This window comes from Trachurus trachurus (genome assembly GCF_905171665.1).
Source record: "Trachurus trachurus genome assembly, chromosome: 6".
Classification (NCBI taxonomy): domain Eukaryota; kingdom Metazoa; phylum Chordata; class Actinopteri; order Carangiformes; family Carangidae; genus Trachurus; species Trachurus trachurus.
Window position 1 is genome coordinate 29,808,122 of NC_139897.1, and position 13,647 is coordinate 29,821,768.

Genomic DNA, 13,647 nt, shown 5'->3' on the forward strand with positions numbered 1-13,647 from the left:
ACACGTCTGTCTCTGTCTCTCACTCACGTTTTCACATTCATGGATTAAATCAGTTGATTTAAAAAATATTTTCTCAATGATTCTTGTAAACTTCTTCCTCTTTTTTTAAAGATGGATGATTCATGTTCAACTTTACAGGCTGTTTGTGAGCTGGTCACAGGTAAACAGACACGACAATAAACACAACTGGAAACAAACATAATGTTGTAGAGACGCTGAATATAATGAATTACATGTGATTTCTTTTTCTTTGTGGTTTTACTGAATCATTACTGCATTTCCTGCTGATGAGCTACTAATCCTACCAGCTAATGATTTTTCTGTTAACATGCCACTGAGATAATTATTCAACTGTATTCATCTCTGTCCTGTAAATAATCTGATGTGAAATAATTAAGCAATATATATTGCTATATTGCTTTTATAAAACGGTTACCAATAAAGACAATATGAAAGAGGAATACACAATCAATTTCATGTAGTTTTTATTCAATCAGAAATATAATCTAATCAAACAGCCCCACTGTGAAAAAAATAGTCCCATCTCTCCGGACGTTAGCTCCAAGTTAGCTCTGCATGTCGTCTTTTCCTCCTCTATTTTTAATAATCTGACGATGTGTGGCTGGTTGCTAGTTTGCTGGTAGGAGGTAAAGCTAGAGGAGGACGCCACAAAATAAATGTGCTAGTAGGATTTATCTGATCTGAAAACTGATCTCAGGCACATTTGGTCTTTACATTGATAAAAGGAAAAGGTTAATCTACCTCTTTATTTTGGCATTCCCACATAGGCTGTATGAACATATCACCACCTCTTGTCATTAAAGTCCCTGGAAAGTGAAATTTGAGTTTTGTTTCAAAATATATTAAAAGTGTTCGAAATGTATTGATAAAATCATGCAAAAATACTCATTTCTGTGCAGTGCTTAATTTTAGAATTTAGGATTTCACAGTTTCACTCTGCTTCAGTGGTCTTTGTTTTTAAGGGCGGGCTTTAGAGGGGGGCGCCGTGACGCACTGGCGTCCCCACTTTCATAACTCCTCCCATGTGCACAGTAACATTATAAATACTTCAAGAATGCTAGCATCGGTGGTTATCCCGCTCGTTTTGAGTCAGTTACCAGTACGCAGTTGTTTTTCTTGAGCTAGCTAGCGATGCCGTCTTCTCGAAAGTGTGTCTTTCCTGGCTGTGTGACTTCGGGGGCCAGCTCAGTCACTTTATTCTCGTTTCCCGGGGATGATAAAGTGAAGGACAGGTGGGTCTTTTTTGTCCAGAGTGCTGGTGGGAAGAAGTGCACCACCACCAAAGCCTGTCTCTGCAGCGCGCACTTCACGCCCGGTAGTTTTTCAAATTTTCACCCGAGACAGCTTGGGTTCACCGACAAACCGCTGCAGCTGAATCCGGGAGCGTTGCCAACTATCCCCCTGCCTGCCCTCCATCAACCTGCTCCGACGACGTCTGCTGCCACTGCCGCCGGAGCTGTCACAAGTGCGGCCGGAGCTAACGTTCCCACTGCGGCCGGAGCTACCAGTCCACCAGCCAGTGTAAGTAAACTTTTTTCGGCGCCTAAAAACACAGAGCCTTCCAGCCTCTTATGCGCGTTTTAAAAAATGTTTAACCCTCAGATCCTGTTAGCACATTTTATGGATGAAAAACACGAATGATATGTTTGGTATGGATGAAAAAATGTCCCCATAGAGATCCATTGAAAATCGCAAAACCCAGACGTTTTCACCTGGGTGAAAACGCCCAGAAAAATATATTTTTATTTTATTTCATGGTTTAATTCACATCAGGGGAAGTCAAAATATAGGTTTCTGGGCGGTTTTTGAAATATGACTTCATATTACCGCGAGGACGTGGCTCCGAAGTCCGGGGCATTCTCTCCGGCCGGCCCCGCCATATGAGTCTGTTGCCGGGGTGAAGCTACTCGCGCTGCCCCGGGGGACTCACCGCCCCCGGAGCCGCAGCTGGGGCGTGCTGGGGGGGGTCGACCCTAAAATATCAGATTATACCACTTTCCCTTGGTCGATTGAGGTCTAGTAAAAAGTCTGATGGTCTTTTAACTCTTCTCTAGCCGTATTATGATGTCATGTTTTTGCACAGCAAGTCACGCGATCATGCCTTTTAGCCGACATGTGTCGGCTAAAAGGCAGGAGGACGTTAGTAATTTTTTAACAGGATATGAGGGTTAAATAGAATACATCGGAGTAACAGTCGTGTAATGTAAACAAATAATATACTACGTGCTGCTGTGTATAGTCCGTGCTATGTCATTATAACTAATCAGACTTGAGACAGAGAGGACCAAGAGAGATTCATTGTCCTGGATTAACCTTGTCATGTAATTTATGCATGCACCATAACCTAGTTTTAGTCGATTCAAAACTACAGCTACTCAACACCTGTTTTATAAGCCACAATGGAATGGGGAGGACTGTTATTGTTGTATAGCTATTGGTAAAACAGTATAAACAGTATAGGTTGTTATATCCAATATCAGAAGGTGCAATGTTGTGTTTAAATGCCTCAGTATGTTTGACTAATCCGAAATAGTTTTAATTGTTACCCCTCTTCATATACTAGTCCCTCAGAACCACAAGGGAAACTGAGTGTCAGTGTGACATCCTGAAGAAGGACACCAGAGAGGTTGCATGTCAGACGGACAATTTTGTTAGGAAACGGAGTGTGGCAACTCAGCTGTCTTTGAGGACACTTGGCATCAGAAAGAATGCAGGTATGTTGACAATGTACATGTACGTATGGTTAGCTATACATTTGTGAATGTGTGTGATGTGTAATAGACAGATTCTATAGGGAAAATATAGTTGTTGAACAATTTTGAAAATGCTACAGGTAGGTTATGTTACCTGAGTCAGGTAAAAAAAAAAAAAAAAAGATCACTTACAAGCTCTCATTATTGTCCCTGTTTGCATATACTGTATATTTTCCAGGCTCTCAAGCTACAGTGGTTACCAAGACCGTTGCTGTTGGTGACACCACATCCAATCTCTGTGGTATTTTGCATTCCACTCCACTGAAGCGGAAAGCTCCACCACCTGACGGCCCACCATCAAAGTGCCCTGTCTTGGAGTTTTCCTCTTTTCAGGAATCTGACATCAGTTCTAGCTTTGCAGATCCTGATGACTCCACTTTCCATCCCAGCATGTCTGACTGTGCCGACACCGCCTGTGAACAGTAATACAATCCTCTCTCCCTACAACTCTACTCTGTCACTCTTTCAGAGCATTTCAAGTAAAATCATGTCATTATATTTATAGTCAAGCAATGTGAAAAAAGTCTCAAACGAGCTTATATAACAACCTCTGACTATAGACCCTCACATCCAGAATTTTTTTTTAATAGGAGGACAATGGCCCCTAACTTAAAATTATAGGAGCTAAATTTTGAGAAAATTTTGACACACATATCAATTTGCAGAGCAGATATTCACATTTCCTTGTCCTTCATGATTCTCACACACATTTGCCTGACACCTGTTATGACAGTCCAGATTCTTTGAGTCATCCTTTCAACATTCCACCAGTGCTAAATAAAGAGGCAAATTTACTGATTGCACATGTGCAAGTAAATGAAAAATGTACTTGCACTCACTCAAATTTTATGGACAAAATGTTCCCATTTAAGGGCAGCGTGGAGTCCTGGGGTGCAGCTTCCCTGGAGTTCCCACAATGCTGAATCATTGCATATGTGAACAAAAAATGTTGTGTTAGATATAGGAGCTCAGCAAAGCTATACACACACTGCACAGGCAGCAGTGATCCTATTTTGTTGACTGTCATTTTCTGTATCAACAGAGAGCAAACTAAGAGACCGCAGGACATGGTGAAATACTTGGTCTATGAGGAGTGCCTGCTTGACCTTTTTAAGGTCTGCCCCACCTGCTCCAGACACTGCAAGGTGCACACGTTTGTGAAAGGAACATTCCTTTCTGTGACACAGACATGCCTCCACCAGAGTTGCCTGTTCAGCAGACAATGGAAGAGTCAACCGCTTCTGGGGAGCTACCCTGCAGGGAACCTGCACCTATCAGCTGCTGTGTATTACACCGGCTCTTCTTTTGTCCAGACTGTCAAGGTTAGTATGAAAATAATAGACACCTACTTCTTGGGCCAGTACTCCCTGTAGTTGTGCTGTGTGATATAGTACATGCTGTGAACACTATTACAAGAAGAATCTTTTGATTTTTACATTGCAGGTGCTCAATGAAATGCATGTGAAAACCTTCAGCAGGACGGCACACAAACAACATGTGCGTAACTACATTTTGCCATCGGTGCTGCATAAATGGCAATCACACCAGACAGACCTGCTTGAGGAACTGAAGAGGAAAGATGTGTCTCTGGGTGGTGACATGAGAGCTGACAGTCCTGGCCACTCCGCGAAGTATGGCTCATACTCCATGATGGATCTCAGCACAAACAAAATTGTTGACATCCAACTTGTACAGGTAAATGATTTATAAAAATTCCAGCAACTAGTTTGCATGAATATCTACTTGATTGTAACTCTTACTGACTCGTAACAGCCTTTCCATCTAAACCTGTTAATACATTTTTTAAGATGTCATGTGCACAAATAGAGCAAATACTTACTGATATGTACACAACAGTTGCACTTATCATTAATCAATCAGCAAAATTCAAATACATTTCATCACCAAGCCACATCTTATGGCTTCCTGGTGAAAAATATACTTTTTGTGACCACAATGAATGAGAAACTCTGTTCTCTGTGAGTGCTGTTCTTTTTGTTTCTCTTAATAACAGATATCTGTTTTTATGACATAAGTTCATATTTATCATTTATGACATATACTAAAACTTGATAAGGTGTTTGGTAATAACTTTGTGTAATTCAGATTTTGAATTTTAAGGTCTTCACCTACAACTCTGTGTATTTATGATCCACAGAGCAATGAAGTGGGAAGCAGTGTCCGCATGGAGAAGGAAGGGCTGATCAGAAGTCTTATGGCGCATTTCCACTAGCACGGTTCGGCTCGGTACGGCACGGCTCGGCGCGCTATTGTGTGTTTCCACTAGCACGCAGTACCTGCAACCGGGTACATTTTTGGTATCACCTCAGCCCTGGTTCCAAGCGAGCCGAAGCGTTACTAAAACGTGACGTCAGCCGACTGCCTTCCACTGATTGGCCGATGAGTGTCGTCACTGGAAGCGACGACCGACAACAGAAATGTTCCTGCTGAAGCCTGTTATTACCAGAGAATTTCTAATATTGAGACTGGCTCTGTTATTACGTGACTTTATTAAGTTTTAATATTTTTTCATGCGAGAAAGTAACTGTTTAGATCCCCATGTGCGGTTAGTTTATCCAAACGACGGCTGTTTAGAAGTTTGCCCCGATGTTTTTCGAGTGTGAAGCTCCAGGTCCGAGCAGCGACCGCGACATCACAGAGGCAGCAGCCCGGCTCCTGACGTGCTCCGCCGGCCAGCCTACCACCGTCACCCCGAGGAGAAAACGACCGCTAATTAACTTACCCGATGGCTTTTAGAGGTTTACCACCGGCTGGTTAACTTAAACTCTTAAATGTTGGTCTCATTGATGAAATCTAACAATTGTGGCTGTAGCAGAAGTTTGTTTGTGGTTAGACAGAAGAGCAGCACTGCCTTGGGGTCTGTACGCACAGAAAACACCACATTTACATCAATAAATAAATGTTTTACAATGAACCAGGCCGATCTCAGAGCTGGCAACACTCTCCGGTAAGGCATATTGAACGGTTAAATGCCGTTAACGGAACGAGAGCAGTCAAAACGGCGGTTTAAAGCTAGCTACAGCGAGGGTAGGTTCACTTGGTAGGTAGGTCACTTCCTGTTTTCAAAGTAAAAGCACCAATTCTATCGTAATGGCTTTCCTTATGATAAAAGGCAACGGGTATTTTATTTTGTGAAAATAACCGGAAGTGCGTTGCTCACTACGGCTAGCTTTAGTAACGCCGACTTCGTCAGAACAAAATTGTAAACAGCTGGTATTTAGTCAGATTTTCAACACGTTGGGGATCTAAACGACTACTTTCTCGCCTGAAAATGTTTCAAATGTTGCTAAAGTTATATATTTACAGAGTTTAGAGCGTTGCTCGGCGCCGTGTAAATGACGTCACGGCGGTACTAGTGATACTCAGTTGTAATGGAAACACAACCAAACCGAGCCGTGCCGTGCCGTGCCGAGCCGTACCGAGCCGAGCCGTGCTAGTGGAAATGCGCCATTAGATTTCTTGATAGATCGGGCATCAAAGTGGCTTCCCTGGTGACAGACCGTCACACACAGGTTCAAAAGTTCTTGCGTGAAGAGAAACCTGACATCAACCACTTTTATGATGTGTGGCATCTAAGCAAAGGTACGATGACTTTGAAGTTATTGTTCATCAGTTATTTGTAATACAGCCAATCCTCAGCAAAATCCACTGAGAAAAAAATAATAAATATTTTCTCAGCACTCAAAAAAAAAGTGGATGGTATCTCCAAAGAGAAGGACTGCACAAAGGTGAAACTCTGGCAAAAGAGCATAAAAAATCACCTCTACTGGTCAGCATCAGGCACATCAAGTGGAGAGGAAACAGTGGCCAGGTGGACATCACTTCTCAATCACATCCAGAACGTGCATGTTCACGAAAACCAACTCTTCCCTGAGTGTGTCCACCCCCCTTCCACTGACAAACACAAGTGGCTCAAGCCTGGTATGTTTATTTTCAACAGAAATTATGTCATTTGAATCATGTATTATACTCCTAAATGCCATACACCCTGTTTTTGTTTTGTTTTTTGTCACGCGATAGCAACAAAGGCCACCTACAAACTTGAGAAGGCGCTCATGAACAAGCGGGTTCTGGGTGATGTCAAAAAGCTGAGCCCTCACTACCAGACGTCGGCCCTGGAGGGGTACCACAGCGTAGGGCTGGGCGATATGGCCTAAAAAAAATCTCCGATTTTTTTACAAAAAATCCGATTCACGATTTAAATCGATTTTCCCCCCCTCTCACCTAAAGCTATGGTCTACGACAGCACAATTGGATCTCAAGTGAACGGACCAGTAAAATAATAGCATGATATGGTAGTATAAATAAAAAGAACATTTCCCTTTGTATTATAAGATGTTAACAGTTAATGAACTATTCTTTTACAAAACATATTATGAACAATCTGAAATGTTTTGACAAAAATACATGTGCAATTTCAACAATATTATGGCTCTTCTTCCGTCTATGTAATTTTCACACATGGCAAATTCATTCTGAGGGCCAGACTCCCTGCTGGACCAGTTTTAGCCCGCGGGCCGCAGGTTTGACACCCCTACCCCCGACCCCAGAGCAGAGCAGAGCAACAAGCCTGCTGCCAGCAGAAAACACGGCGCCAGCTTTGAATGCGGAGTAAAATATCGAATTCACAACTTCCACAATAAAAACAAAGATTAGGCTACCTGTTCAACATAAACTCCGCTCTATCAGCACCACCGCTGCAGCCCGAGCGGTCGCTCTGCACAGTGCACACCGCGGCTCCGCGAGCTTTGGACCCCGTGTCTCCCTGCTTCTCTCCCTGCTTCTCTCCCTGACGCACAGCGCCCTGTCCTGGGGATGCCCGCCGCCGCCGCCGCACCGACAGTCCGGTTGCCGCCGCCACGCACCAGCCAGGAACACACTGGCGTCGGAGACAGTCGGACCACGTCGGGTACAGGCAACTGGTTCCGCCGTCATTAGCAGTCATTAGCAGTAGCTGGTACATGGTGGTGACAGTGTTTGGGTCTTGTTCCTTTCATAGCGAGCAACAACACGGGAGAGATGTTGCGGGGGGCGCGCGCACTCTGAACTACGGGAGCCCAGCAGGGAGCGTTGGTGGTGGATGTTGAAGAGAAAATCGATTTTCATTTAAATAAATCGACGTAAAGTACAAATTCGAATTAATCGATAAAATCGATTTATCGCCCAGCCCTACCACAGCGTCATCCTGCGGTTCGCCCCAAAGAATGTGGTCTTCTCCTTCTTAGGAATGCTGTGCAGGTAATCAGTGCTACTACTCAACTTAAATCTCGTTCGGCACTCAAGTCTTTTGATTTAGGTATACATATCAGACACAGGGCCCTAATTTCTTGGCGCAACTCACGGGGGCGCAGCGAAGCGAGCCCTGACGCAGCTGGCGCAGTGGCATTTTCCTCCAGTGCAACAAGGTGCGCAGCGGATTCGGTAAATTGGCAGACTGCTGTGCGCTGAGATGGGAGTGGTGGCGCAGCAGGGGGAGGTGTCGACAGATTCGCCGTGGCGCAGTGACAATTTGTTGCCGATAGACCGCGCGGAGAGTGCGCCGAAAGCTCGCCAGCTCCAACCTGGTCTAATGTCAGCGCAAGGCGCAGCGCAGCCAGCGCAGTGGCAATTTGACTGCCCAGCGCGCAGTGCAGACACGTCACCAAGACCTCACAGGCAGATTTCCACACTTCCAGGCACATTTAAATGCAATTAATAATAATAATAATAATAATCATCATCACAATAACCCCTATTTATTGTATCTGAATCAGCACATACACCTATATCTATATAGATTGTCCCGTCACACTGATGACCATCAAAGGCTGTCGGCATGCGTAATGGAAACTCAGCCTGACTGAATTAACACAGATGAAACCAGGGAGGGACTGAGACAGCCGTGGATGTCCCAAGAGCAGGTGTTGACACTACACACTGTGCCGTTGCAGATGATCAGCTATTTATTTATTTATTTACTTATTGATTTATTAGGGGCCAGCGCCGCATCGTCATGCGACCATAACAAATACAACTGAAAACAAATAAACTATCATCTCTCACAGCAAACCACAATCAGCCTCGGCACCATAGTGAGCAGATATTAACATCTCCCATCTCAGGTAAATTCTAAAGAAAAAAGAAAAAGAGAGACGCTCCGTGATGCCTCGTTACGCACAGCTGTTTGTTATGTTGTGATCTGTGCACACGTGTTTAAATATAGGTTACTAAATATGAGTGTCTTGATTAATGGAAAAGGTGTGTGTGTGTTTTGTTTTTTGTTTTTTTTTACTGGGCAACAGCTCTCAATCTGTCAGAGCAAACATCATAACCTCCTCCCTCCCAGACTACTTTTGCACCATCAGCCCGTGAGGTCTGTTCGCGTGACCGGACACTGCCAGCTTGGACTCACACCCCTTTTCCATTAATAAAGACATATTTAGTAACCTATATTTAAACACGTGTGCACAAACAGCTGTGCGTAATGGATGCATCGCGGAGCGTCTCTCTTTTTCTTTTTTCTTTAGAATTTACCTGAGAGGGGAGATGTTAATATCTGCTCACTGAGCACTATGCCAGGCTGATTGTGGTTTGCTGTGAGATATGATAGTTTATTTGTTTTCAGTTTTATTTGTTATGGTCGCGTGACGATGCGGCTCAATAAATCAATAAGTAAATACATAAATATAGCAGATAATCATGTAGTGTCAACACAGCAGTAATCCATCCTCATCTTTCATCTGTGCAGCCTTTGATCTGTCATCAGTGTGACGGGACAATCGATATACTGTAGATGTGCTGAATGTCTATGCTGTAATCTGTAGGTGCTGATTCAAATCTTCTCTTCCACGGTGAAATCAAACGTCCGCCTTGCGCGCGCGGCGGATTTAAAGGCGAGGAGAGGAGCTCATTTGATTGGTGAAGATCTGACTCGGCTGTGTCAAACCCACTCCACGCCTTCTCTCCTCCCTCTATGCCATTTGCGCCGGTGGGAGGGAAGTAGGCGGGATGCGCTCCGCTGCGTCTCGAAGCAAAATCGCAATCTGCTCCTGGCCACTCCCCGTTGGCGAAGCGAAGGCGAGGCGCAGGCCTGATCCACTCCGCCTGCACCTAGTTCACGAAAATAGAGCCCACAGTGTCAGACATGTCATATACAGACACAGTGGTGAGCAGCCTGGGAGTACCACAAGTTACCGTGCTTTCACCTTATCTCTTCACACTGTTCACTGTGGATTTTACATCTAAATCTGAATCTTGCCATGTTCAGAAGTACTCTAATTTGCTGGGGTAACAACACAGGACTCTGACAGGTCAGAGGAGCAGGCTCATCTCCCTGACCTGCACAAAAGAAAGATTCAGGAAATCTTTCATTCCTGCTGCCATCAAGATGCACAATGCCATTTTATAATGTTAGGCTATACATGTTTACTTTTTATATAATTGTATATCATATTATTTTAAGATATATAAGCTGCTGGATGGTTTGAATTTCCCTCCTAGGGATAAATAGTATTAAGTAAATATAAGTATTTTCTATCTATTCTGTACTATTTTGTTCATTATCATTTCAGACTTTACCTGGCTGCACTGCACTTCAATGAAAATTCGGGTCGGACCCAGGCACGGACTGCAGCAGGAGAGCCACAGTACAAAATAAAGTTCCCAAAGGCCAAGAGAGGGGAACACACTGTGGCCATTGTGAAAACACCGTATACTACAGGTTAGCAAATTATCAAATTGATGAAAGATTTCACCCGCAAAAAAATTTAGGCATGGTTTTATAATAAAGGGAGGACGCTGGAGCACACGGTCAATTAATAAATATTTATTAAGGTGCGGCTGCTGACGTTTCGACACTGGGTCTTCTTCAGAGCAAACGGAGCTGTTCAGTGGACGGGGGATTTAAATCCCGTGCCTGCATCTCTGATTGGGAGAGCAGGGAAACACGTCATACCACAACGGCTCACGTGATAGGCTACCACAGCAATAATACAAGTGTAATGAATAATAAAGTTACAATGTATACAGGGACATGATTACAATAAAGAACATGATTAGATATACGAAATTGTAACAATAATACAATAAGCCACGTAAAGGCACCATTCATAAAAAACAAGACAAATTCATCTCCTCATTAAGACCATTTGGCTCCATGGTGTTCAGGGTGTAAATCCAGAAGGCTTCTCTCTGCAGGAGTTTTTTGATAATGTTGCCACCTCTCGATGGTGGGATGATTTTTTCGATCCCCCAGAATTTGAGGGTGGCAACTGAACCATGTTTGGCCTGATCATAATGCCTGGCCATTGCATATGTCAGGTTTTTAGTCCGGATGGCATATTTGTGTTCAGCGATCCTGACTTTCAGTTGTCTTTTTGTCTGTCCAACATAAACTAAACCACACGGACACTTCAACATGTAAACAACATGAGTGCTGTTGCAGTTTATAAAGTTGTTAATCTTGTAGGATTTTCCTGTGCGTGGGTGTGTGAATGTTTTAACGTTAGATGTGTTGGAACAGTGAGTACAGTGACCGCAGCGGTGGAAGCCTGCAGGTGGAGGTGGAAGCCAGGAGGAGGGAGGCGGCACACGGCTGTCAGAGTGGACGAGGCGGTCCTTCAGGTTACGTGCTCGCCTGAAGGTGATGAGTGGAGGCTGTGCAGAAAAATTCTTAAGGGATGGATCACTCTTAATAATATGCCAGTGTTTTAAAACAGTTTCTTTGATCTGACTGGCCATGGGATTGAAATTCGTGGAGAAACAGAGGCGAGGGGGTGATGCGGGTTTAGGTTTTTTAACCAGGAGGGCGTGTCTGTCGGAGCAGGATGCTCTCTGATAGGCTGTTTCAATCAACGAATGGGAATAGCCTCTCGCTCTGAAGCGCTCTCTCATAGAGCCTGCTTTGATGTTAAATTCTTCGTCTGAACTACAGTTTCTGCGGAGTCTTAAAAATTGGCCGGTGGGAATATTCTTGATAAGTTGTGTAGAGTGATTACTATCTGCTCTGAGGAGTGTGTTTCTACTGAGAGGCTTACGAAATATAGTTGTTTGCAAACAGCCATTGTCCCCTTTACATGGTTCAGTTGCCACCCTCAAATTCTGGGGGATCGAAAAAATCATCCCACCATCGAGAGGTGGCAACATTATCAAAAAACTCCTGCAGAGAGAAGCCTTCTGGATTTACACCCTGAACACCATGGAGCCAAATGGTCTTAATGAGGAGATGAATTTGTCTTGTTTTTTATGAATGGTGCCTTTACGTGGCTTATTGTATTATTGTTACAATTTCGTATATCTAATCATGTTCTTTATTGTAATCATGTCCCTGTATACATTGTAACTTTATTATTCATTACACTTGTATTATTGCTGTGGTAGCCTATCACGTGAGCCGTTGTGGTATGACGTGTTTCCCTGCTCTCCCAATCAGAGATGCAGGCACGGGATTTAAATCCCCCGTCCACTGAACAGCTCCGTTTGCTCTGAAGAAGACCCAGTGTCGAAACGTCAGCAGCCGCACCTTAATAAATATTTATTAATTGACCGTGTGCTCCAGCGTCCTCCTTTTGTCTCCACTGCTCGTCTCCAGCCCTGAGACGCACCGGTCCAGAGTTCGTCAAGCTGAAGCGCGGAGGATCTCCCTTTTTTATGGTTTTATAATACTTTTCCCTGCAGGAGGCAGTTTTGGAGAACCCTTAGCATTAAGGCATATAAATACATTGACAGTCACACAGTAAATGAAGCTTTGCGCAAATTCATGCAGGACACGGAAGTCTCAAGCCTCAACTGTAGTCAGCTGACAGCCAGCCCATTAGTCTCTATCCAATCACATTCATTCTTCTACCATAGGCGGCCTATTTTAATCTAGGCTGTCACACTGATCTCCCTTTCTACACTGCTGCACACAGCTGCCGCTGTCAAAGCTTGCCTCCTCCACCCCAGCCTCCACCTTCTCCAGAGAGTGTTCTTGAATGAAAAACATAATTTGTGAATGCAGTGATACTGGAAAAAGTGTCAACAGCGAGACTATGGATTTTTCAAGCTGTATCTTATGCTGTGTATTGTCTCCTATGTCAGAATATGTGACGGAGCTGACGGACCTCTTATTCAATGAGGTCATCCATGACCCTGCACCCTTTGTGGCTAACCTGAAGAAAGTTGCAGTACCGGACTTCTTATGCTCACAGTATGAGCGACCTGTAAAGGCAGAGGCAATAGCAAGCCATGTGTCGAGGTTCAGAGGTCCAGATGGGGTGTGAACAACACCAACAAATGGTGATGGCAACTATACTATACTATACAACACTTTATGCAATTTCACACAATATATAAACTCTCAAAACAATGTACAATTATTTTAATGACTTTATTTAAATGGGAGGTTTGAATCCTGTGTACTCTCCATCATCATCAGGGTACTCCTGATGAATGCGGAGCACAACACAGGAAGGAAGGACCACCCTGTTGTGTTTCCCCAGGTATCCCCAGCACCAGGAAACAAAGCTTCTGTATGCCAGGTAGCGGGCACGCCTGTAATGACAAATGAAGAAATTGTTATGTGATGAAAAATGTTTTATTTTTGCTTGTCCAGTCAGTGGATTTACACCACCCAGCTGCTTCACCTTCAGAATAATAATCATCAATTGATTGCTTTTACCATCTTTTAAAAAGTATACTGTATGTCTTTCTATCAAATGTGCTAATTTACTGTATAGGTTGAGAAAACCAGTGTAGAAAAAAAGCGCTACATTAGAGTTGTTTTGGCTCAGGAGGACAAGCATTGATACAATGTACTCGCTACGAATTTCAAATGAATACTGTAAAATATAGTTTATTCTTACACTTACACAGATCTTTCCTTTTCTTCCAGTGG

At 43.7% G+C, this 13,647-nt stretch overlaps 2 protein-coding genes across 2 annotated transcripts in view; one reads left to right on the forward strand and one right to left on the reverse strand.

Moving 5' to 3' along the window:
• The window catches only part of LOC310987545 (uncharacterized protein), a gene marked incomplete at both ends in the record, with an annotated part of 181,470 nt that overhangs the window by 44,157 nt on the left and 123,666 nt on the right, over positions 1-13,647 (forward strand). The window lies entirely within an intron of this gene.
• LOC310987599 (cytosolic 5'-nucleotidase 1A-like) overlaps positions 1-13,647 on the reverse strand; it is a 48,034-nt gene that overhangs the window by 24,783 nt on the left and 9,604 nt on the right. The window lies entirely within an intron of this gene.